Consider the following 23,222-nt stretch of genomic DNA (forward strand, 5'->3'; position numbering starts at 1 on the left):
TCAGCTGTGGTTTAAATATCCCCCCACTGCCCACCAAACCATGAAGGACCCCTTCTCTGGACCACAAGATGTGATCTCTCACGGCTGTACCTCTCAACTGTTCTTTTCCATATACAATTTTTAAAAAACACCACCACCACCATCTTTATAGTATCATAGGAAGGATCCCTGCTACTTAGAGCATAAATTCAAAGTCTCTGCTTTATTTACTTTACTTTATATTTTTCCTGCCACCATTTAGTTTTAAATAAATAAGATATTTGTTCACCTCTTACCATACACAGAAGCTAGATATAAGCAGAAGACAAGCAGACCAGGTTTAAAAGTCAAACAAATGTATTATGATTTATTAAATCTTACTATAATATGAAATAATGGGTTTATCTGCAGGTTGTTTACTCTTGTTTTAGATAGAAGTCTAGAGACCTTCTCTGATTCCTGCCTCTATAAGAAGCCATTAGCCAATTACCCTTCTGCCTTGTTAAATCACAGCTGCTTAGAGAACTTAATCTGAAGTCTTCTCTTCAATCTGGGTTCTCCTCCCCACAGTTACCTTGCAGGCTTTCCTTAGGACAGGCATAGACAAACTCTGGCCCTCCAGATGTTTGGGACTACAATTCCCATCATCCCTAGCTAACATGACCAGTGGTCAGGGATGATGGGAATTGTAGTCCCAAACATCTGGAGGGCCGGAGTTTGCCTATGCCTGCCTTACGAGTTTATCACAAGTCTTCTCTCTGGTCAAGGACACACTGTTTCTTGAGATTGACCAACCTCTGCTGACACTCTCGCTTCAGTTCTCCCAAATTACCATTGCCGAAGTCTTCAGATCCCCTTGAAGATCATCTTTAGCGTTGCCATATGTCTGGAATTTCCTGGACATATCTGGAATATTGCAGTCAGAAGCAGTGTCTGGGCAGAAATCACACCAAAAAAAAAACTTTGTGGGAAAATCCAGACGTATGGCAACCAATGTCGGCAGTGTCATTTTTGCCAATGTTCCCTAAAGATCGCTCAAAAACTTCGGGGTTTGTTGTTGTTGCTGCTGCTGCAAATTTGACAGAAAAGCTCAACAACTTTTCTGTTTCGATTTTCACTGTTTGAAATATGGCAACCACATCTTAGCTCCTATCTTCACTGATTTCAGCTTCAAGGATGGCTTCTTACTCTCCACCTGCTGCCACAAAGGTTGTCCCTGCATCTCTCTTGAACTCCAGCCGCTTCTCCTGACACCAGTTCCTGCTGCTCTTCTGGCCTCCAGGCCCTCTGCAGGTTTGCTTCCTGCCTCTTCAGAGTCTTTTCTTTATTCTCTCAATGAATCTCTTCACAGCCTCTTGAAAACTGCCCAGCTGACCCTTAAAGAGTGTTGAGTTTGCACTTCCATTCTTTTCAGGTTCACCAATCAGCTGGTTCTCACTGGAATTCCAAAACACCAGTGGCCTATAACCATTGACCAGTAAGTCTGAATGGAATGACCACTAAAAGACCTCGCACGGTCTGACCTTCTCGATTCTATTAGCTCATAGAAACCCTGACTTGAGACCCCAGCCACCTTTCCTGGTCACTGTAGCAGTCTAAATTGCTTCCTGGCAGATTGCCAACTGAACCCAACTGTAACATATCTCTCTAGATTCAGCTAGTGTAACAAGCGACTTTTTCCCATTCATACAGTTAACTATTTACAATTCTATCAGTGTTTATTGCAGAACAACTTTTCTTACGTACGTGGGAATTTCTCCTCGTAAAGATATAGTTTCTTCCCAATGGCAATTCTGAGCAGGAAAGTGACTGTAGCAGAAAAGATCCTGGATCTCCTCTACACGCCAATCACCTGCTCATATTTGCAGCCTCCTGAGTCTGGCTCTGGGTAACAAAAAGGCAAGGGAATATAATACAGTGTATGCTTGAAAGTCAAATGTAATCCGTTCCGGAAGGATGTTCGACTTCTGAAACATTCGAATTCTGAGGTGCGGCTTCCGATTGGCTCACAGCTAGGCTTTTTGCAGATCGGAAGCCGCGTCAGATGTTTTGGTTCCGAGGAACATTCGAAAACCAGAACACTTACTTCCAGGTTTTCGACATTTGGGAGCCGAAATGTTTGGGAACAGAGTGGTTTGAAAACCGAGGTTCCTCTGTGTGACATCAGCACATGCAATTATCGAGGTAGATCTGGACTATTCATTAATTTAAGATAGCGTTCCTCAAGCTGGTTCCCTCCAATTATTTTTGGACAACACCTCCATAACGGCTTCAACACGACCATAATGGCTAGGGCTGATGGGAGTTGTAGATCAGAACATGTGGAGGCACCAGACTGGGGAAGGAACATCTCTGGGCCTTAGTCACACAGCCTGTGATGCTGCTTAATGCATTACAGCTCATACTATCAGCTTAGACTCGGGTTCATTTCACATAGAAGTAGAAAGGTACTGTGTTAAGCTGGACTGTCACTCTACAGAGTACAAATAATATATGGTAAGCTATGTTGGTCAAAGGAGACATGACAGGCAGGGCTGCCACGTAAACAACAGCAAAAGATGATGAAAAAGGATGTAAATTTGCATAGAGTTTGCATATGCTAATTTATGCATACAGATGCAAATTTAAAAACAATTACTTCAATATACAAAGCAAGTCAATTAATTTCGCATTCGAATCACCCTAAGAACATCCTGCAATTATTCTGCACCCCGTCTCAGATAATCTAAACCAGTTCTTCTTCAATTAATTTACCCCCAATTAATTTCAACCAGATTCTGCTCCAAAGTCAATTTCCATTTAATTAATTACCCCTCATTCATCATCAATCAATGTGTCATTGCCCCTCCCCCCAATTAAATTAAAAATAAACAAGATGTGTGGTTCCTTTTGGGTATATGCCTTATGGTAGGGCATCCCTATTTTATCCACTGATAAAATAGGGATGCCCTACCATACCCTTCCATATTTCCCTGATAAAAATAGGGACGTCCTAAGAAAAAGCAGGACATTCCAGGATCAAATTAGAAATCGGGATGGCTTCTGTAAATCAGGGCCTGTCCCTGGAAAACAGGGACATGGAGAGTCTGCTGAAGTCTACAAGGGTGGGGTTTTTTTATGGCACACACGTGTCTTAAAGACTCTCTCCCAGAAGAAAGTAAATATGCAGTGCTTTTTTTGTGATGGTACTGCCCATGCGAGACATTTTGTGTTTGCACGCAAGATACTTTTATTAAGGGGTGAGTACCTGTGTGCCATTTTTCACCAGAGAGAGAGAGAGAGAGAGAGAGAGAGAGAGAGAGAGAGAGAGAGAGAGAGAGAGAGAGAGAGAGAGAGAGAGAGAGAGAGAGAGAGAGAGAGACTTATTGGAGAAATTTGGAGAAATTTCTGCCTGGAAACCAACACAAAACCAGGGAAAGCCAGCCTTTTAGCACAATTAATTCTTTAGGAATCATAATTTTGTCTATTAGGTACGTTAGCCTGAAGCCTCTCCACTTCTAGCTGCTAATATATCGATTCCTTTTGCAGCACACCTTGCATTGTATTATTTATAAGAAACAATATTCTCTCCTCCCTCGACAGTGTTCTCTGGCTGCAAGAACCAGCTCGGCACAAAAGGTGCTGGAACGATTTTGGTTATGTTTCCATAGCTACCTTTGCTGCTAAATGTGGTTTGCTCCATTTTAAAGTCAACTGGCATGCATATGTGCAGGCATACTGCAACCAGTGGAGTATTTTCAAGCTAATCTCCAGCCTTTCCTACTGCTAACCGAATATCTATGCAATCGGTATATTTGTGAAAGGACACTTGCAGCATAAATAATTGGGGAACTTGCGTTCTGGCTGGAGGTGTGAGTCTACGTATATACAGGCTAGATAATGCAGGCAGGAGGGTGAGTGTTAGCTGTTTGCAGAGGGAGCAGGAAGGCATTCTAGCATCTCCCTTCACTTTGTATGCTCCAGTCAGCACTTATAATATTATAGATATTTTTCAGTTTTCTTAAAAAAGAAAAGTTTGAGGTAAGCGGGTGCCCCCTAGTGGCAATTGGTGTGTTTGCTATGTGAAATCCATATGTTTTAAACACCAGCCAATGGGAAACAAAAGACGCTCTTCCAGCAATGTCCCTAAAGTGTAATTATTATTGTATACAGTTATTTTTAGATTTAGATTGTTGCTGAAATCCTCCAGCTTAGGAGGAGGCGTACTGTGCATGTAGATGCATCCGGTGGGTGCACAGCATCTTTTTTAGCGCTCTGATTTATTTTTTATTTTTTTAATGCTTTGGGAAATCACTTTGTCGTCTATTTGATTCAAGGCTGTGGTAGAGAGAAATTTCCCCCGGATGATGCAAGATGAGGAGCAGGGACATTTAGCAAAAGGGTCAAGACCAAACTCCCCCACGCTAATCATGTTAGATGTATAGATATTCACAGGTATGTCACCGTGACAAAACCTTGTGGCTTGCGTTTTTCTTACTGTCTGAAAGTCATTTTAGAAAAGAAAGGAAATCTGAGCCTTGATCTGTCCCCTCCCTGCGCGTGACCATAGGGAAAATTGAGTTCCGGGCCAAACTAGACAATACCCCCCCCCTTTAAATAAGGATTGGGACAGTCAGAATTGGGCCTGTGATGTATAGCGATTGGGCAGCCCATTCCCCTATATGAGAGGCAGGGGGTCCTTTTCAGCCTTAGGGCCACATTTCCTTCTCAGCTAAGCTTATAGGGACCACATACTAGGGCTATGCACTTGATTCAGCCAAACCTTGCACTGAATCAGAATTCTTTTCTGGGGTGGGTGGGTTTCTTGGTTTCTATTGAATAAGGTGGAGACAGCCCTAGATTTTCACAGTTGGAATGGGCCACCCAGAGCAATCTAGGGCTGGAGGCCAGAGTTGGGTAGGAAGGAGCAGGTAGGGAGAAGATGCCATGAATGAAAAGGCCTGGGAGTGTAGGAGGAACCACTGAGCAGGTTGCATCTCTCGGAAGAAGGCAGGAGTGGTGGTAGTGGATGCCTTTGGGGTGCTCCTTTTCTGCCTGAGCTCTCCTTTCCTCTGCCTGACACCACCTGACTCTCCTCCCTGCCCTGTACCCTGCCCCCTGAAACAGCGCTCTGCAAAATCCATGTCTCCTTACAACAGCTGCTCATTTGCAAGCATGCCTTCTACACAGGGAAGCTGCTTGGGAAGGAGTACTCAACAGGATTCAACAAACACACACCCTATTGTGGGTTGGGAGGAATGGAGAAGACACAATGGGCAGATCTATACTCGTGGCTTATAACGTTAAGGAAGGGATAAGGAATGGTTATCATAATGGATTTGGACACATTACATTTTGCTTGTAACAATAATGTGTTATCAAAATGTGACACTAGAGGGTGCTGCAGAGCAACCAGGAACCGGCAGTATAGGAAAGTGTGTTGTTATGGAGGAAATAAGGTAAGGAACAATTTTTTATTTTACCAGTACCCTGTGACGTTTCAGAACAAGGTATCCAATATCATTCTAATAACGTTAAAAAGCTCTGTGTAGATCCAGCCAATGTCTTCTTCCCGCTCCCCCTCCTGATTGTATGTTTAAATTACTCCCCCAACACATTTAAAAGGGCACGGGATGTCAATCAGCCAAAGGCCTGGTTAAAGAGGAGTATTTTTGCCTGGTGCCTAAAGATGTATAATGAAGGTGCCAGGCAAACCTCCCTGGGAGGAGCATTTTACAAATGGAGAGCCACTGCAGAAAAGGCCCGTTCTCATGTTGCCACCCTCCAGACCTCTCTGGGAGGAGGTACATGAAGAAGGGCACACCATTATGACATCATGTGATTGATAGCTGGGCCTGTCAAAGTTGGCCCACAGGGGGTGGAGGAGCAAAAACATCTGGATGGCATCAGGTCGGTCTGTGTGCTCAAAATAGTGAGTGTGCATCCACAGCATGATTACACACACACACACACGACACAGACTCAGCACTCCTTGCTCAGATTGGAGCTCTTCAGTTTCCATTTATTTATGTAGACTGTGATCTGCTTTTTTTCCTTCTTCTTTCCAGATTCAGAGACAGCAGAAGAGCAACCCAAAGCTGAAATATTCATCAGGATCTGCACTCAGGCTTAAGGAGATTTTTTTATTTTATTTCAATCAGTTCCATGTTCTACAACAACAACAAAATCAAATAGAAGCTTAAGAGCTTAAATGGGATGTGCCAGCACGGAATGGCTTCCTCGCACACTGCCGAACTCATGCCCTGCAGGGCAGCGCTCGCTTTTCTTTAGAGCCCATCTGGGATTCACGCAGGAGCACCTGTGTCATCCTTGCCAAATAATAATGTAGCTAAGTAGCCTTGGACAGGTACCGGTAGCTAACAGGCATCTGATCATGGCCAGGACCTTTGCTAATGGGATGCAGCAAAGCTCTTCTCAAAGGTAGGGTAGCCACCTATGCATCACCAAAAGAGAGGACAAAGAAAGGAGAGTGGTTTGCATAAAATTTGCATATGTTAATTCATATGTCTAGGTGAAAAATGCTATAATTTAAAATAGAAATCTCTCTATCATGGGGGTATGGGGTTAAGGGGATTTGTGTTCTGATAGTGGATTTGAGCCTTGGTCTCTCAGGTCCTAGTCCAACACTCTAACCCCCCCCCCCAATACTACACTGGCTGCTGTTGTTATGGTTATTTTGTAGCAGCAGTATTATGGGGTGCATCTGTCACTCTTCAGCATACAGTATAGGGTTGCCAGACTCAATAGAGGACAGGACTTCTGTGCCTTTAATTGCCCTGCTCTCTTTTGAGTGTGGAAGCCTTAAAGAGAAACCAGCAGACCCTTTGTTTAATTTCCAAGCAAAGGGTCTGCTGGTTTCTCTTTAAGGTTTCCAGGCTCAAAAGAGAGCAGGGCAATTAAAGGCACAGAAGTCCTGTCCTCTCTTGAGTCTGGCAACCCTAATTCTGTCTGGCAAACTGAAATGCTTGCCCTGGTGAAGTAATTGACATAGCACAAAGTTAAATTCCTCCATTTGTCTGGGAATTTTCTGACGACTCACAGGTAATTTTTCTTAGCCACTCAGTTTGTTCTGTTTAGGACCAAACTAGACATGACACTAAATGTGTCTTCCCAAATGCAAATAACAGTCAGCATAGGATCTAGTAGCCCACCAGGTAAGCCAATATGACCACTAGTGTTGCAGAGTCAGGGTAAGTGAGTCTGGGGGGTTGACAAGGGAGGAGTTAAGGGCCAGGTGAGATGTGACAGAATTTTCTCACTTGTTAATGGACTGAATGACTTTTTACGAGTAAATTGCAGACATGGGAGGGAATGCGACACCCCCCCCCCCCAATGAAGATAGTAGGCACAAGTGGCCTGATCCAGATCTGGATTGCAGCCGGGGGCGAGGGGGAACAAACCAAATCCCTTTTGCTTACAATTTCCTTTTCCAAAGTCATCCACACAATTGCTAATTGGGTAAATGGCTTTTGTCTTGTTTGGTCTAAGCCTGGAAGTATTAGGAAGGAAGTCTCAGTGAACAGGAACTGAGCAGGATTAAATGGTTTTTCGATAGGCCAAGCAGGCAGGCACCTAATGGCCATCTTAGCTTCAACAACTCACAGCTGCTGCTGCTGCTGCTACGGACAGACTCATTGAGTTGTGCCAGTGGATGGGCACAGAAGGAATCACACAGGAACTTCAGGCAGGTTGCTGGCCAGTAGGGGTCTCTGGACTGGCTGAGGATCAATGACTGGCACTCCATTAGACTGGTGGCTCTCCTTGACACTGGCTAACTAATGGATGCTTTAGCTGAGATTCCTGCATTGCAGAGGGTTGGACTAGATGACCCTTAGGGTGCCTTCCAATTCTACAGTTCTATGATTCTATGAACTTCCTCTCTCTGTGACTTTCCCCCATCAAGTCTTTGAGAAACAATTTGAACATTTTTATAAATTTCTGCTTGATCAGGAGCCTGTGTGTTTCACACAAAGCATTCGACCTGGGGAATAGTCACAGTCAGGCATTTACATTATTTTTTTTTAAATGGGGAGCAGTCATTGCTGCTTTGGCTATGTACACACCATACCTTTAAAGCACATTTAAAACATACACACCAGGAAGAAGCCTGGGAGTCGCCTTTGGAAGCAAGGAGTGTGAAAAAGATAAATATGAGTAAAAATTGGGTTACATATGAAAAATTAGTAAGAAGGGAATAATTGGAAAATTAAACCTTATGAAGGGGTAAAATAATATGTAAATGACTGGTTGCATTATCGCCAAATGAATGAAATGTTTAAAGAGGATTTAAAGAAAAATGGATCTGGTTATACTAAATCAAAATTTGAAATGGAAACATTGAATAATAATTTTAAATATGGTCTAAAATGTATAAATTGCTGTTGGAATGGCATTTGAAAGATGATGAGGTAAAGTCGGTCATGATACATTGGGCCAAAGATTTTGGTTATAATATACAGTTAAAACACTGGGAGAAATTGTGGAAGGAAGGAATAAAATTTAGAGCATGCAATGCTTTGAAAGTAAATGTGATGAAAATGATGTACAGATGGTATATTACACCAGTGAAATTAGGTAAAATGTATAAAATAAGTAATAAATATTGGAAATGTAAGGAAAAAGAAGGTACTTTATATCACTTGTGGTGGGAATGTAAGAAGGTGAAAAGCTTCTGGGAAATGATATATAATGAGATGAAAAAGATGTTGAAATACACATTTATTAAAAAAACAACAACAACCAGAAGCATTTCTACTTGGTATTGTAGGCAAGGATATTAACAGACAAGACAACAAACTGTTCTTATATGCGAAAACGGCAGCAAGAGTATTATTGGCACAGAAATGGAAGGAGGAAGAACTACTGATGAAAGAGGAGTGGCAGATGAAACTAATGGACTATGCAGAACTGGATAAGATGACAGGGAGAATTCAAATCTGGCGGCACCAGAAATTCTTGGAAGATTGGAGTAAATATGCCAACTATTTGAAAGACAATTGTAATCAATTGACTACGCTTTTAGGACTACAAGAAGTTTTGTAAGGAGAACTATATGAAATATTGCAGGGAAAATTTATGAGAATGGATTTTAAGTTATGCACTATTAAAAGTACAGTGGTGCCTCGACTTACAAATTTAATCCGTTCTGAAGGCACCTTCATAGGTCGAAAAATCCGTAAGTCGAAAAACGCCATTGGGAACGTGATTTCCCATTGGAAACGGAAAAATTCTTAAGTCGAAGCAGCCCCATCTAAAAATTCGTAAGTCGAAAAATCCCTATCTAAAACCGCCACGGTTTCCTTTCGGATGTCGAGACATTCCTAAGCGTGCGGCCATTACTCCCATTTGTAAGTCGAAAAATTCGGTTGTCAGGTCGTTTGTAAGTCGAAGTCCCACTGTATAGTAAAAGTAATATATAGGAAGAAGCCTGGGAACTGTAGTTTGTTAAGGGTACTGGAAATTGTAGTTCAGCAGTAAACTTCAGTTTCCACGATTCTTTGTGTGTTTTGAATGTGCTTTCCAGGTGTGCAGCATGATACCTGTAACATCCAGCAGAGACTTATTGAGCCTGTAATCTCCATCTTGACACTGAGTTTACAAGTGACTTCTATGGTTACAATATCAGACAAAATTTTGGTACATTTTTTAAAAAAGTTATCCTCCCCATCTGCCCTGCTTGCTCTTTGCAACATGTTGCTTGGTGAAGAATTCTGGGGAACCTGAAAGCTTATTCTCTTTTTGTGACCTTTGGGTTGGCCTTAGGCCTTGCCTAACTATAGATTTTGGAGGATCCCCCCACCCCCACCCCCTTATGGGCCAATGCTGTTGCCTATGCTTTTTAAATATAAATCTGATCCATCTCTGAGTCATGCTCTCCCAGTCTCAGTATATTCGGATGCCATGAGCAATTCAGGGGAAGTAACATCTGAGTCTGGAGCCTTTCAAGCAGCAGCCTGCTGAGGTGAGGCACTCAACAATCCTCCTGCCCTAAGGTCATACTCAGCGAGGAGTCCCTGGAATTAGACCCACCTCATGCATCGTGATTGAAAACTCCATCCCAGCCGAGAAGCAATGCCTGGAAATAACTTGTTGGTAAGTAGGCAGAAGTCTGTAAATCCCGCTTACTGCTCAGCATCTGCCAGCAGCCACAGTCGGCTGCTCCGCTCCGGTGCCTTCGAATCTCAATAAGTCCCCTGCACTCCTCGGCTGCTGCCTTGGTTTTCCTTGGTCACTCTTCGTCACTCTTGACTGCTCCTTGTCTCTCTTCATCAGCCTTAGCAGTGCTCAGCCCTCACCATCTCCCTCTCCCTCCTCTTCTGATTTCTCTCTCTTGCTAGCATGTCCCACGCAGGGCAACTTTTCAAACTCAATATATTCCCTAATATTCTACGTTCTCTGCCACCCACTCCAAAAGAGGCCGTGACACAGATGGAGATTGACACGGGGGCATCAGAAAGCGCAGAGAGAGGCAGAAGCATTTCTAAGAGAAGATGGAGAGAGAGGAGGAGGTTATTCCCTTAAGAACTTACTTTGGTGAATGGAGGCAGCCTGTTCAGAATAGGCCCATTTCTCCACTTGAGAGTAGTTGCACTGCAGACTGGCAATTTGGCGCGGGGGATAAGCCATTGTTGTTTATATTATTATTAAGATTTATATTTATATTGCCATCCATTAAAAAACATTCCCTGGGTAATTTGCAACAGAATATTAAGCAAGACGATAAATAATAATAACAACAGGAAACCAACAATCAGCAATAAAAGTTCAAGAAAATTCTTGAAGGAGGCAGCATAAAATAGTTTATAGCCCAGATTCAAAACTGCTAAAAGGACTGGGTGAATTTATTTGGCACCAAAAAGGCTACAGATAAAGCACCAGTTACAGGTAGGTAGCCGTGTTGGTCTGACATAGTCGAAGCAAAATAAAAAAAATCCTTCCAGCAGCACCTTAAAGACCAACTAAGTTTTTATTTTGGTATGAGCTTTCGTGTGTATCTGAAGAAGTGTGCATGCACACGAAAGCTCATACCAAAATAAAAACTTAGTTGGTCTTTAAGGTGCTGCTGGAAGGAATTTTTTAAAGATAAAGCATTAGTTTGCTCTGCCTGCCACTGGTTCTGGGTTCACCTACTGTTGGTCTCCCTGCCTTCTTCGCTACTCGATCCAATAGGCACCAGCCACTATGCAACTGAACATGCTTAGTATCCTCAACCACAGTCATAGGCAAACTTGGCCCTCCAGATGCTTTGGGACTACAACTCCCATCATCCCTGACCACTGGTCCTGCTAGCTAGGGATGATGGGAGTTGTAGTCCCGAAACATCTGGAGGGCCGAGTTTGCCTATGCCTGCTCTACCACATGATCATAAGCCCTTAGCAATCAGTGTAGCTTCTGATCACATGGAGGAGCCTATCCATGTACTTTACAACCTGATATTCAACAGGGGGAGACAGCTAAACCACCACCATTCTGTCAATCACCTTGCCAAAGAAAGGTGCATTGTTGACTGGGTGGTAGTTGGCATAAACCTCTGGGTTCATTTCACTGCCCCCTTCCCCGAGTGGCTGCACCACCACCTTCTTGGGGACCATCCTATCATGCAATGAAGCATTCACCACACCCTGGTTCTACCTAGTCAGTCCTCCATGGCATGCACAAACCAGTGAGCATGGGTCAAGAGACCGTGTAGTAGACCACACAGCTGCAAGAAAATGGTCTGCATCTTCAAGCATTCATAGCTGAAACTGATTCCACACAATGGACAGGATGGTGCATCAGATGCCTCAACAGCTATTGCATCAATGATGATTTAGCTGTGTTTGTTAAAGATGTGGTTATGCTCCAGTTCCTCCCCTTGATTGTCCATCCTTTATTTTCTTTGCTCAGTTTCTCAACAAAGCAGCATCTCTTGAACTTCAGCAATGTTTACTTTCTCTTGTTTAAGAACATGTTATTCTCTTGAATACTTTTCGAATTCAAATTGTATGTGCAGAAACCACACAGTACAATGCAGAGTATCATTAGCCCCCTTTTGCTCTTGCAAGAGTTCCCCTTGAAACCACATCACATGAACCCACATAGGCTAAATATGTCCCTCTTTCTATTTCATTTCTCTCTCTGTGCTTCAGTGAAAATCCAAACATTGCAATTCAATCCTTGTTCAAATCTATCAGTAATCAAATACGCATATATTACCGTTTTCATCTCCCAGCTGGTAGATGCTGGCAATGTGTGTGTAAATAATAATGATAATGATGATAATAAACAAAAGTAGATTTTATTTCATCTGATCTAGATGCTAAGACTTTGCACACATGAAGCAGATTGGGGTGGGGTGACTTGCCCCATTTTCCTTTTAAGCATTAATTTGGTGTGTCCATCATTGTTTTACAGTTTACTCTTTCCTTAAGCTCCAGGAATGAGGCTCTTTACTCATAAACAGCCCATTGCTCCTCTTCACCAAAGTGATGGGCTTATCATTCAGAAACTGTCCGTCATATAACTTCTGATCCTTTCCTGTAGCCTACTGGATATGCATTGTGCACACATCTCATTTCTACTATACTGTACTACAAAAACAAACCCGCCTGCGCATGTTTCAGTGTGGCCTAGCTGGCAGATATTTAGACCCATCTGCACTATACATTTAAAGCAGTATCACACCACTTTAAACAGTCGTGGCTTCCTGCAAAGGATCCTGGGGCCTGTAGTTTGTTAAGGGTGCTTAGAATGGTCAGGAGAGCCCTGTTCCCTTCAGAGAGCTACGATTCCCAGCAGTCCCTGGGAAGAAGGATCAATTGTTAAACCACTCTGGAAATTGTAGCTCTGTGAGGGGATTTGAACTACCGTAGATGGGCTTCAAGGTCCTATCAAACTCTATGATCCTAAAGGGGTAGTATTGGTTGCCAATTAGGTACTTGTAATGTGGAATGGTAACTCCAATTGTTTAGAATCCGCATGTGTATTTCAGTGAACCTCTGCAACAGACAGTAATCCAGCTCCAAGGTGGAGGTGAATCTAGAACTAACCACAGGCCAGGATACTATGCCATATCAACACTGTATAAATAACATGTCTGTTAATGGTATGGTCCTTAACTGCTGAAATTTCCCAGCATTTGGAGCTTGAGTGAAAACAGAAAGCCCTTGACCCTATCTGCTAAATTAAAATAGGTTCTGCACCTTAATTGAATATAAATATATTCATTGATCCAATACAAATACTGCAGCTTCTACATGCAGCAATTATTTTTACTCACCCTAATGGAATAAGGGACGTGGGTGGCACTGTGGGTTAAACCACAGAGCCTAGGGCTTGCCAATCTGAAGGTCGCTGGTTCAAATCCCTGCGACGGGGTGAGCTCCCGTTGCTCGGTCCCAGCTCCTGCCAACCTAGCAGTTTGAAAGCAGATCAAAGTGCAAGTAGATAAATAGGTACCACTACAGCGGAAAGATAAACGGCGTTTCCGTGTGCTGCTCTGGTTCACCAGAAGCAGCTTTGTCATGCTGGCCACATGACCTGGAAGCTGTACGCCGGCTCCCTTGATGAGCGCCGCAACCCCAGAGTTGGTCATGACTGGACCTAATGGCCAGGGGTCCCTGTACCTTTTTAATGTAATAAAAAATGGAGAAGGGCTTTTTGGCTTGACATCTTGTAAGCTGCTCTCAGGTTATTTTAATAGTGGGATATAAAGCTCTTCAAATAAAATTTACAAATCCATACATTTACTTTATCTACTAATTTTCTGATAGGGTATGCACCAGGTGGGCCCAGATTTCCACAATGTCATGTAGGAAGGTAGGAGATTTTTTTAAAAAAATAATCCTGCATTTTCCAGATGCCAGCATCAACATGCTATGGCACCCTGCAGGATCTATACAATCTCGCTACATCTTCACTTGTCCCACCTCACTAGCCTTCCCCAGTTTTGTATCTTCCAGATGTTGCTGGACTACAGCCCCCATCATCCCCAACCTTTGGCCATGATGGCTGGGGTTGGGGGAAGTTGTAGTCCAAACCATCTGGAGGGCACCATGATGTGGAAGTCTACCCCACACCAACCAGGATGCGGGTGACTCTTCATCAGAACCCTCTGATCTTTTACTTTTAATTTCCACGAAGCTCCTAATCACATGCAGCAAGCAGAGCAGAGCAAGAAGAACCACAAGCAACTCCCTCCCTCCCTTGCATAGTTTCCTTTACCAGATTAAATATTTAAATCAATACCACATCCAATCCTGTAGTCATTTTGTTATTTATGTTAATATTTAATTCAATAAAAGCCCACATTTTAAAATGCTTTCCAATTTATTTTATGCCACGACTGCAGCTGTAACTTGTGCATAGCATTGATGGGGTTTGCCAGATGTCCTTTGTTTTTAACGGGGATTTGCCTTCTTTTAAAGAACTGCTGCTTGTTTAGGAACGTTATAGTATTTGCAGGGTACGGTGGAGACTCTTTGTTTCAGACATCAAACTTCCTAAAGTTCCCTGATTCCTGACACGTTGATTTGGCCCCCCCTAAATTCTCAACAGAGCAATGCAACCTTGGTATAGGCATGGCCGTCTTAAGCTTATCTGGTGCTGTGGTGCAGGGATCCCTCGGGCACCCCCACCTCCACGGGGACCCCCCACCCTCACACACATACACACACTGCCTCGCCCGCGCTTTCCTCAGTTAGGCAGAGCAGAGCGAGGGCTGCGCTTTGACCCCGGAGGCGGGAGGGGCCGTGGCTGGAGGGGCCAGCAGCTGCTTCTGCTGCAGATTTGGCTCAGCGAGGGGAGCTCCCTGATGATGATGATGCCGCCGCCTGCACAGTTTCCTTGCTGCTGGCTGTGTGGTTAGAAGAAAAGAGCTCAACCTCCGCCAGTTGTGAGGGGGCGGGGGCGGGGGAAAGGGAAAGAAAAGTCCCGCGCTCTCGTCCGCACACGAGCCACCAAAGTCTCCTTTCGGCAGTTGCTGCTACTCTCCATACCAGCCTCTCTGAAACCGGTGCGGACCTATTGGCTGAAGCGGCTGCGCAGCACTGCTGTCCGTCCAGGAAGCCCTGGCTGCCGCACCGGCGGGAGGCTCGCGGGAGGCCCTCAACGGTGCCCGCAGCCCGAGAAGAGGCGGGTGCCTCTGGGTATAGGGATGCAATTCAGTGTCACACTAATATGATTGTTCTATCAGTACATGCATTCCTGCCTGCCAGATGAAAACTATCTCCTCTCCTGCACCCTCTTCTGGGGGTTCTCCCGACCCTCCAGAGTGGATTTGGGGGTGGTATGGGGACACGCAGAGGGAGGAGGGCGAAGCCCTGTTGTACTAGCAGGAGTCCCTGCACTGAGTTCCACTACCACACTGTGTTAGTTGAATCTGGCCCTATGGCTATGGGACCGAGAGTGCTTATATTTTAACCTAGGAATGCAGCTGATTGAGCACCATCAGGGCTGGCCTGTGGGGATGATGTCAAAGGCCCCACTTAGCAGAATGGACCGGGTGTGTGTGTGTCCCAAATGCATTAGGGCTGGCTGACCACATTTTGAAGTGCATGAAGTTACACACTGCCCTCTAAAGAGCTCTGCCCCATAAAACCATTAAGTCCACAGCGTGATGGCGAAAGACCGTTAAGTCCAGAATCTAAAGTTGCCTAACAAAGATGGACAAGAACTTTATTGTCTCTCTCAGACAAGAACAGGTCAGCAAAAGGAATCTCCTGGCCCTACCTCCATTGCAAGTAAGTCTAGTGCCACGTAGTGACTAAACAATGTAACAACATCCACACAGTAAAAAGGCTGTCAACTCTGATAAATAAAATCAGCAAAAACGCCCCCCAAACTCTAAGTATGTGCAGTTTCACAACTCCCCCCCCCCGAAAAGTGAAACTTACAAAAGTAAGCATTAAAACCCGGGATAAACAACCCAAAATACCCCAATACACACAATTTAGTTCATAAAACAATTAAATATCTACCCCTAACTCCAAAAACCTGCCTTTGTGCACAGTGATATCACTCGTCCCAGCCTGGTTCCACAAAAATTCATGGATTTGTGGAATGCTGCCGTAACTGGAGATTTGTAACTCCAGCTCCGATGAAAACAAAGGTGACACAGAGATAAGTAGAAAGTCGGGGGGGGGGCTCACTGGCTGGCATCTCCATTGGTTATGGATCATTTAAAAGCAAGGAGTAACATTCAGTCTAGTCTGAAAATTAGCTGAAGTTAAAAACTCCTTTAAACTTATATTGAACCTTCTGGGGCCTAATTAGGAGATGAAAGAAAAATAACACACTGAAAATAATCATTTTTATATTTAAAAGCTTCCCTTATAAAATGCATTATGTATAAAAAGGAATTCACTGGCCCTGTGTAGGAAAGGTGACATGGGACTAATAATTTGTGCCTCAGCCACTAATGAATCCTATTCACATTCTATTACCACACAAAAAAAATATCAGATGTGGAACCAGTATTAATGAGGAAGTTATCTCAGAGATATCTTCTTGTGTTAAATTCATAGAGCCCCTTCCCACAGCACAGGAAAGAAGGGAGAAGAAGCTGGCCTGCGGACTCCAGTAGGTGTCCTAACTGGAGCAGAACAGAAAGGGTCTCTTGAAATTGTTCTCCATCTCTACTTGTCGGTAGAAAAACAGGAGGGACTATTCTACTATTGCGGAATAAGTTTATCCTCACCACATTGAAGAGAGACACAACTGTAAACTTTAAACTGCACATTTTACTTATTATCACCAACATTACTGGTTACAACAAAAAGCAAAGGGGGAAAGTGAAAGAAAAATTCACCTGGCAGGCCACAATTTATCCTGTCCCTGTCCCTGGGGTCAAGCAGACCCATTGGTCAGTTGGTCCCGTGCCCAGGGGAACGCCCAGTGCTTTTTTTTCTTCCAAAAAATGTTTAGGCATAATCTCATTTTGACTCAAGAAAATCACCATTTTATAGTTCAAATTGGGGGAAATAAATACAGTAAATGGACAAAAGTACAAAGAACATGCTTTACCTCATATTATACATCGCTTGCTTCCGTCTGAGACTCAGGAAACACCAGAAAAGGAAATGAAGTCGCCATCGGGCTTAGCAACGAAACTGACGCTTCACCATGCTATTCAACGGAACTGATGATTCTGTTGGTATAGAAGAAACTAAAAATAATAATTTTGTTTAGTTATTTCTCCCATTAGATTCACAAAATGTTCAAGGGTATGCATACCCCTGTGTCCCCCCCCCCAGAAAAAAGCACTGGGAATGCCCAATACCTCCTGCCCCCATAGGCCAATATGTGGCAGGAAGACGATCTGGCCTGCCACTTGCCGGTTCACTAGAGCGTCTCAAAGCAAAACTGCCTGCCTAGACCTAGAAGGGCAAACAGACTTGACTTTCTGTTCCGTTGTATGTTAACTCTCTAGTAGATTTTTTCTCTCAGTACAGTGGGTATTAATTAAAGGATGTTGCTTATTCCAGCACCTACCAATTTCCCCGGGAATCCTCCAACAGTTCTTTTTGAAGATGGAACTCAATTTTAGCAGTAGTACAGCCCCACCTCCCAACTTACGTTTAGTGGAAATAACGGCAACTTTATTGACACCTTGGCCACCATTTTGAATCCTTCAAAATGTCCCATCATTCTGGAAGGGCTGTGGTGACCTCATGCAAGCTGTCGATTGCCCACACGTAAGTTAATATATTGGCTCTGTGGAGCTAAAGGATGCCAAAGAAGGGAGCCGAATTGTTGTTTTTTAACATATTTTTAAAATGGCTACAATACAGTACAAATTTAAGCCCCACTGATTTCCCTGGCTCTTGCAGCCCAATTCTAGGCTGTGTCCCTTTGTTTGACACCAGAGTGGCCACAGACTCTTCACCAAATCCCACAAAAAGCCCCAAACCAGCCAGCTCTCTTGCTTCTTTAAACATGAAAATAAATTCACAGTCAGTCATGAATTCTTAACTTCAATGTAAATAAAAAATAAAAATGCAAACTCTTAGTGTAGAATAAGCAATTATTTCCCAGGAAATGAAAATAAATGTGCAGTTCTGCTTCATGGGCTGTTTGTGTCTGCTTTAAAAACAAAATAAAAATCTTGACACATCTTTTTCTGTCTCTGTGTTGACATCAGCTCCAGGCTGGTTGGTGAAAAAGGCCAAGGATTTTCATTCCGGTTGCACATCTCTCCGAATCTGACATGAGGACAATCAGATCAGAGCTGCAGCAGGGTTGCTCTGGCAGATCTGGATAAAATACCAGTGGTGAGGGAGATAATGGGCAGATGTGTCCTGTTCTGGAAAGTCTTGCTTACCTCATCTTGCTGGGGAAGAGAGAGGAGCAGTTGTTCCTTGCTGTTCCCTTGCACTTTTCCACATCAGTTTATATGTGCTGTTGTTTTTGAAAAAGTCTTCAGCATTTTATTGTGAATTTTTAATATAAACGTTTTGTGTGTGCAATTAGGGCTAACATGTATATTTTTGCAGGGGTGTTTTCCCTCCAATAGAATGCATTGTTTGTGTTATTTTCACAAATATAAGCACTTTTTTTAATGCACACTTTATCTCGGCTAGAAAACTGCAATGCAAAATTTGGGGAAGTGTAAATTTCATGCCTGCATTTCAATTTGCATTTGTGTATTTGTGTGAAAAGTGTGAATTAGGTAGGTTTGCCTTTAAATGTGAACTGAATTGGAATTTATTCCCCATCCCTACTGGAACATCCATATTTTCCAGGTTCATGGGTGGCCATCATAGGGAGAATCATTATCACTGGGTGTTGTCATGTCCTCCTATCAGTGCTCACACTGGAAATGGACCAGGCTTCCTTAACTTTCATGACACTTTTCTTAAGCTACTCTTATTAGAAGGTTTCCAAGATTTCAGGGAGCTGAGTTAAGGCTTGTAGAAGTTCTCCAGGTCTCTGCTCCTCAATAATTCAGGAACTGCCACCACCTTCTTTCATGAGTAAATCCATTTATATGGTGACTTTGCAGTTACATTTGAGGTGTAAATGTTCACACACCCTCCCTCCCTCCCTCCCTCCTTCTGTGGTTAAGCATGTGAAAGCAATTTCATGTGCTCAATTATTTTAAAAAGTAATTTAAATTGTGGGGAATTATACATCTGGCCAGCACCCACAGCTTTGCCTTTTGCACAAAGCAAAGCTTCAGCAAAATGACTATGGATGGATATGTCAATTTCAGTATCTCTCCCAATTTTTCCAGTCTTAAAAAGTTGTCATGAAAATTCATTAGCATTTTAGCATGAATTTTCCCCAATGGGCATTTTTCGTATGCAATTTTGTCTAACATACACATGAGCACAAAGCATTTTCTCTAATATAATGCATTTTTCCCCTGTTATCTTCACTAATATATGTGTTTACATACACAATTTATGCTAGTATGTGAATTGTTTGCACGCATTATTTGGCTTGAGAACAGCATTGCAAAAAGTATGAATTTCAAAGGGTGGCTGTCTTTCAATTTAGATCTTGTTTTGGAAATTGGTAAATTCACATTTAAATGTGATCTGAATCTAATTTCTCTCTTGTCCAAAGAATGACAGGAGAAATCTAGCAAGATGGTGGTTTTTGCCTGCCCAAATCCCCTGATTTCTTAACTTTCCCACTCTGTTCTTTCTTACTTTAGGCAACTATTCTCCATAGGATTAAATTATTCTCTTCTCTAGGAACTTTCAGGTTTGCAGTGGTATTTGTCTTGCTGACCACAAAAACCTATAAACCTGTTTATGTGCACTGCCATCTAGTTCTTTGGGCTAAATTAACAGAACCAGAATAGGTAAGCACAAAAAGCAATTCTAAACAGCTAAAAATGCATTGAGGCAACTTTTTGTATGGAGTTGATGCTCATTAATCAGTGTACATTTCACACCTCTAACATCTGTCCATTAAAATAGGTAAGGAAACTGATTATTAGATAAGCTCTGAGAAGGTTGGATTCCACCTGCAAAAATATGGGTAATTTAATATACATTAAGGATGGAGATGTGAAGGCATGAGCTGTATTTAACATAGTTAAATTTCTCCCTGACAAACCAAATTTTCTGCCATACTCCTCCCTCTGCATGTCCATTAAATCTGTTTTGTGGATTCCCATAACACTCTGGAGAAGATTTTGGGACAGCATAGGCCATTCATAGGCAGAGGCAGGGAGAGGAGGAACTCTCCTTGTACTAATGCAAAAAAAGAGAAAAAGTTGAATACCACCATGTCTGTGAAAAATGAAATCTCTTTAAAACAATGAATTCTCAAACAATCTTAGCTTTTTACCAGTGTGCTGGAATGGATAGGAGTATTGTGCCTGAATAATGGAGGCTTACTGGGAGAACTTGGACAATCCATTCTCCCATTAGCAAAAATATTTCACAGGGCTGTTGTAAAGTTAAATGAGCTAGGAATTGCGAGGCATTTTGTACAAGAGTACCTGCTATAGAAATTATAAATATCATGTTTCATCAAGTCCTATGGAGTGAGAAGTTCATAAACTCAAACATTCTAACATACATAAAGAGTTTAAGGGAATGGAAATATATTCAGAAAGGGCCCACACTTCCAACAGGACTTCCACTGGGATGTTAGCCACTTGTTGCTTGCAAGACTCCTTCTGCCTGGCTTCTCCCTCCAGCAGACTTAGAGGTAGATCTGAACAGCAAGTCCAGTAATGAACTCAGACTCTGGCAAATAAGCTTTTCATTAGGTCTGGATTCTTCCAGGGTATTTGCGTTCTCTTATAATGAACAAGGATTTTTGGAGCAAGAGGCTTGTGTGCAGTGAAACTCATTCCATCTCTCTGCTATCGTTTAATCCACTTATCACAATCTGATTTTTGTTCCTAAATAAAACCCTCCAGCTTCAGGGTGGATGTGTGGGAAGGTGTGCTGTGATGATAAGGCTATTTTCAGTCTGCCAGGAAAGGGCTTTTGATGGCTGTAAAAGTTTGGACTTCTGCTGCAATGTGTCTGAATTAAGATCCACCCAGATTCTCTTCTTTCCCCCAGATTTGTAGTTCTCACTCACTCACCCAGAAATATCATAAGGGGCCCAGATTTATTTTCTTAGAAACTCTCCAAATTTGAACCCAAATGCATTTTGCTAGAGCCTTCCCCTGAATCACTGGGCCCAAAGGGTTCCTTTGTAGCGAATTGGGGGTCGATCCTCATCCCCATTATTTTCTTGCACTAGTGGTGCTGACATTTTTAATGCTTCTAAGTTGTAAGATGAAAAGATGGCTCCCAAAGACAATAGGAACACAAACGTTCCCAGCTCCCAGTTCAGGGTAGCTAAAAGGATGCCCTCCAGATGTTGTGGACTCCAACTCCCATCAGCCCCAGCCAGCATGGCCAATGGTCAGGGATGATGGGAGTTGTAGTCACAATATCTGGTGGGTACTACATTGGCTATCCCTCTATTAGTTCCTATCTTCTTCCCTTTCTGATTCTTCTGGACCGGTTCTGACCAATGGCAGAAGATAGGTTTCTTTTTCTGCTCCTTTATCCCTTTCTTATATATATAATATAAAAATTGATGCCATAAAAGGATAGATAATATCTTGAGATCACACCTGAGCCTTGGCGCATCTCCTGGCAGCTCAGTTCCCTGCCTCGGCCTCTGGTTTACCCCAGGATACAAGCTGAACGGATCAACATCCCTCAGCAAAGGACAGAGAGCCATAAATCACATCAGCCTTGGAAAACATTTTAATTTAAAAAAATGACATAACAGCGGCTTTAGCGAACATAAAAGGAAACAGCTGTGATGCTCCCCTCTGCCTCTCCCCCTGCCCATCTTCTGGTCTCTATCTTCAAAAACCCATTTCAACAGGAAGCTTTTATCCATTCTCCCCAGGCACTGCTGGCAGTTTTCATCTAAAGCCCTGCCTCATTGCAGGTCGGGGAGATGGGCATATCTGGGTCATGCTGGCAGATTTGGAAAGCACACAATTTGGGAAACAAACAACACTGACAAAGCAACAACAACAGCATGGAGGGAGAGGGGATCTGAGAGCAAAGGAGAACACAGCACAAACTGCTTTCATCTCCAGGAGGATGTGTGCTCACTAACGAGGGCGGTAATAGGAAGAGTGCTCACAGCATAGGTGCTCAGCTATAGGAGCTCAGAATCGCAGGAAAGGCAGTCTGCTGTGTTTTCTGCTATGCAGAGACAGGTGGACATTGACATCTACTGGCCCAAAGGGTGTGGTCAGTTTCACACAAGACATAACTCACAGCACTTGGTGGTGGGCTACCAATTTGGCATGTTTTTAAAAGAATAATTGCGTCAAAATGACCAGGGCCGTCTTAAGCACCTCTGACGCCCCCCCCCATCCCGTTTCCCAGCGCGATGGGTGGGTGGGCGGGCAGGCGCGGCGCGTCTGCCGAGGGCACTGCTGCGCGATGGGCGGGCGGGCTCAGCGCGCAGTGCTACTGCCGAGGGCGCTGCTGCACGGAAGAGCGGCCAGCGGGTGGGCGGGTGCAGCTGCAATGCGCCCCCCTGGCGGGCCGGCACCGTGGCGCCCTGCGCCGCCCAGCCTGGCTGTAGGGCCGGCCCTGAAAATGACACATTGAAAAAGAAACACTCCACTGTAAAAACAGTTAAAAATAGGTCCAATACAGATGCAGACCAGGATAAACATCTCCACTTAAAAGCCTACCTGAAATGCACTGGGGGCTGGCAAAATGAAGGGACATTTTCTTCTTCCCCTCCCCCTTTATCCCCAAGTACGAGGGCTCTGGCTGCACTGCTGGCTGCATCACTTGATATCAAGCCCCATTGCTGCCAGCCAGGGATTAAGGTACTGCACAAAGCTTATCCCAGCAATCCTGAAAGACAACCCTTTTCTCCCCAGAGCACTCCAGGCACAAGACATCCCAGGAACTCATGGCCTCAAGACACATGGATTAGTGGTCATATGGTGAGTCATCTAAAACACTCTCTGTCAAGCAGCTAGGGCAGGCATCCCCCAAACTTCGGTCCTCCAGATGTTTTGGACTACAATTCCCATCATGCCTCACCACTGGTCCTATTAGCTAGGGATCATGGGAGTTGTAGGCCAAAACATCTGGAGGGCCGCAGTTTGGGGATGCCTGAGCTAGGCTCTTAAGGTACAAGAGGCTGGGGCTACAATGGCCACCAGCATCCTCCTCATATTCCCTGTCCCCCCAAAAAGGTCGTCCCAACTTTTCTTTTTTAAACAGAAAATCCACTAAAGACTTCAAGGTGGTTTTTTTTTAAAAAAA

This window comes from Zootoca vivipara, chromosome 5 (genome assembly GCF_963506605.1).
Source record: "Zootoca vivipara chromosome 5, rZooViv1.1, whole genome shotgun sequence".
In the NCBI taxonomy this organism is placed as follows: Eukaryota; Metazoa; Chordata; class Lepidosauria; order Squamata; family Lacertidae; genus Zootoca; species Zootoca vivipara.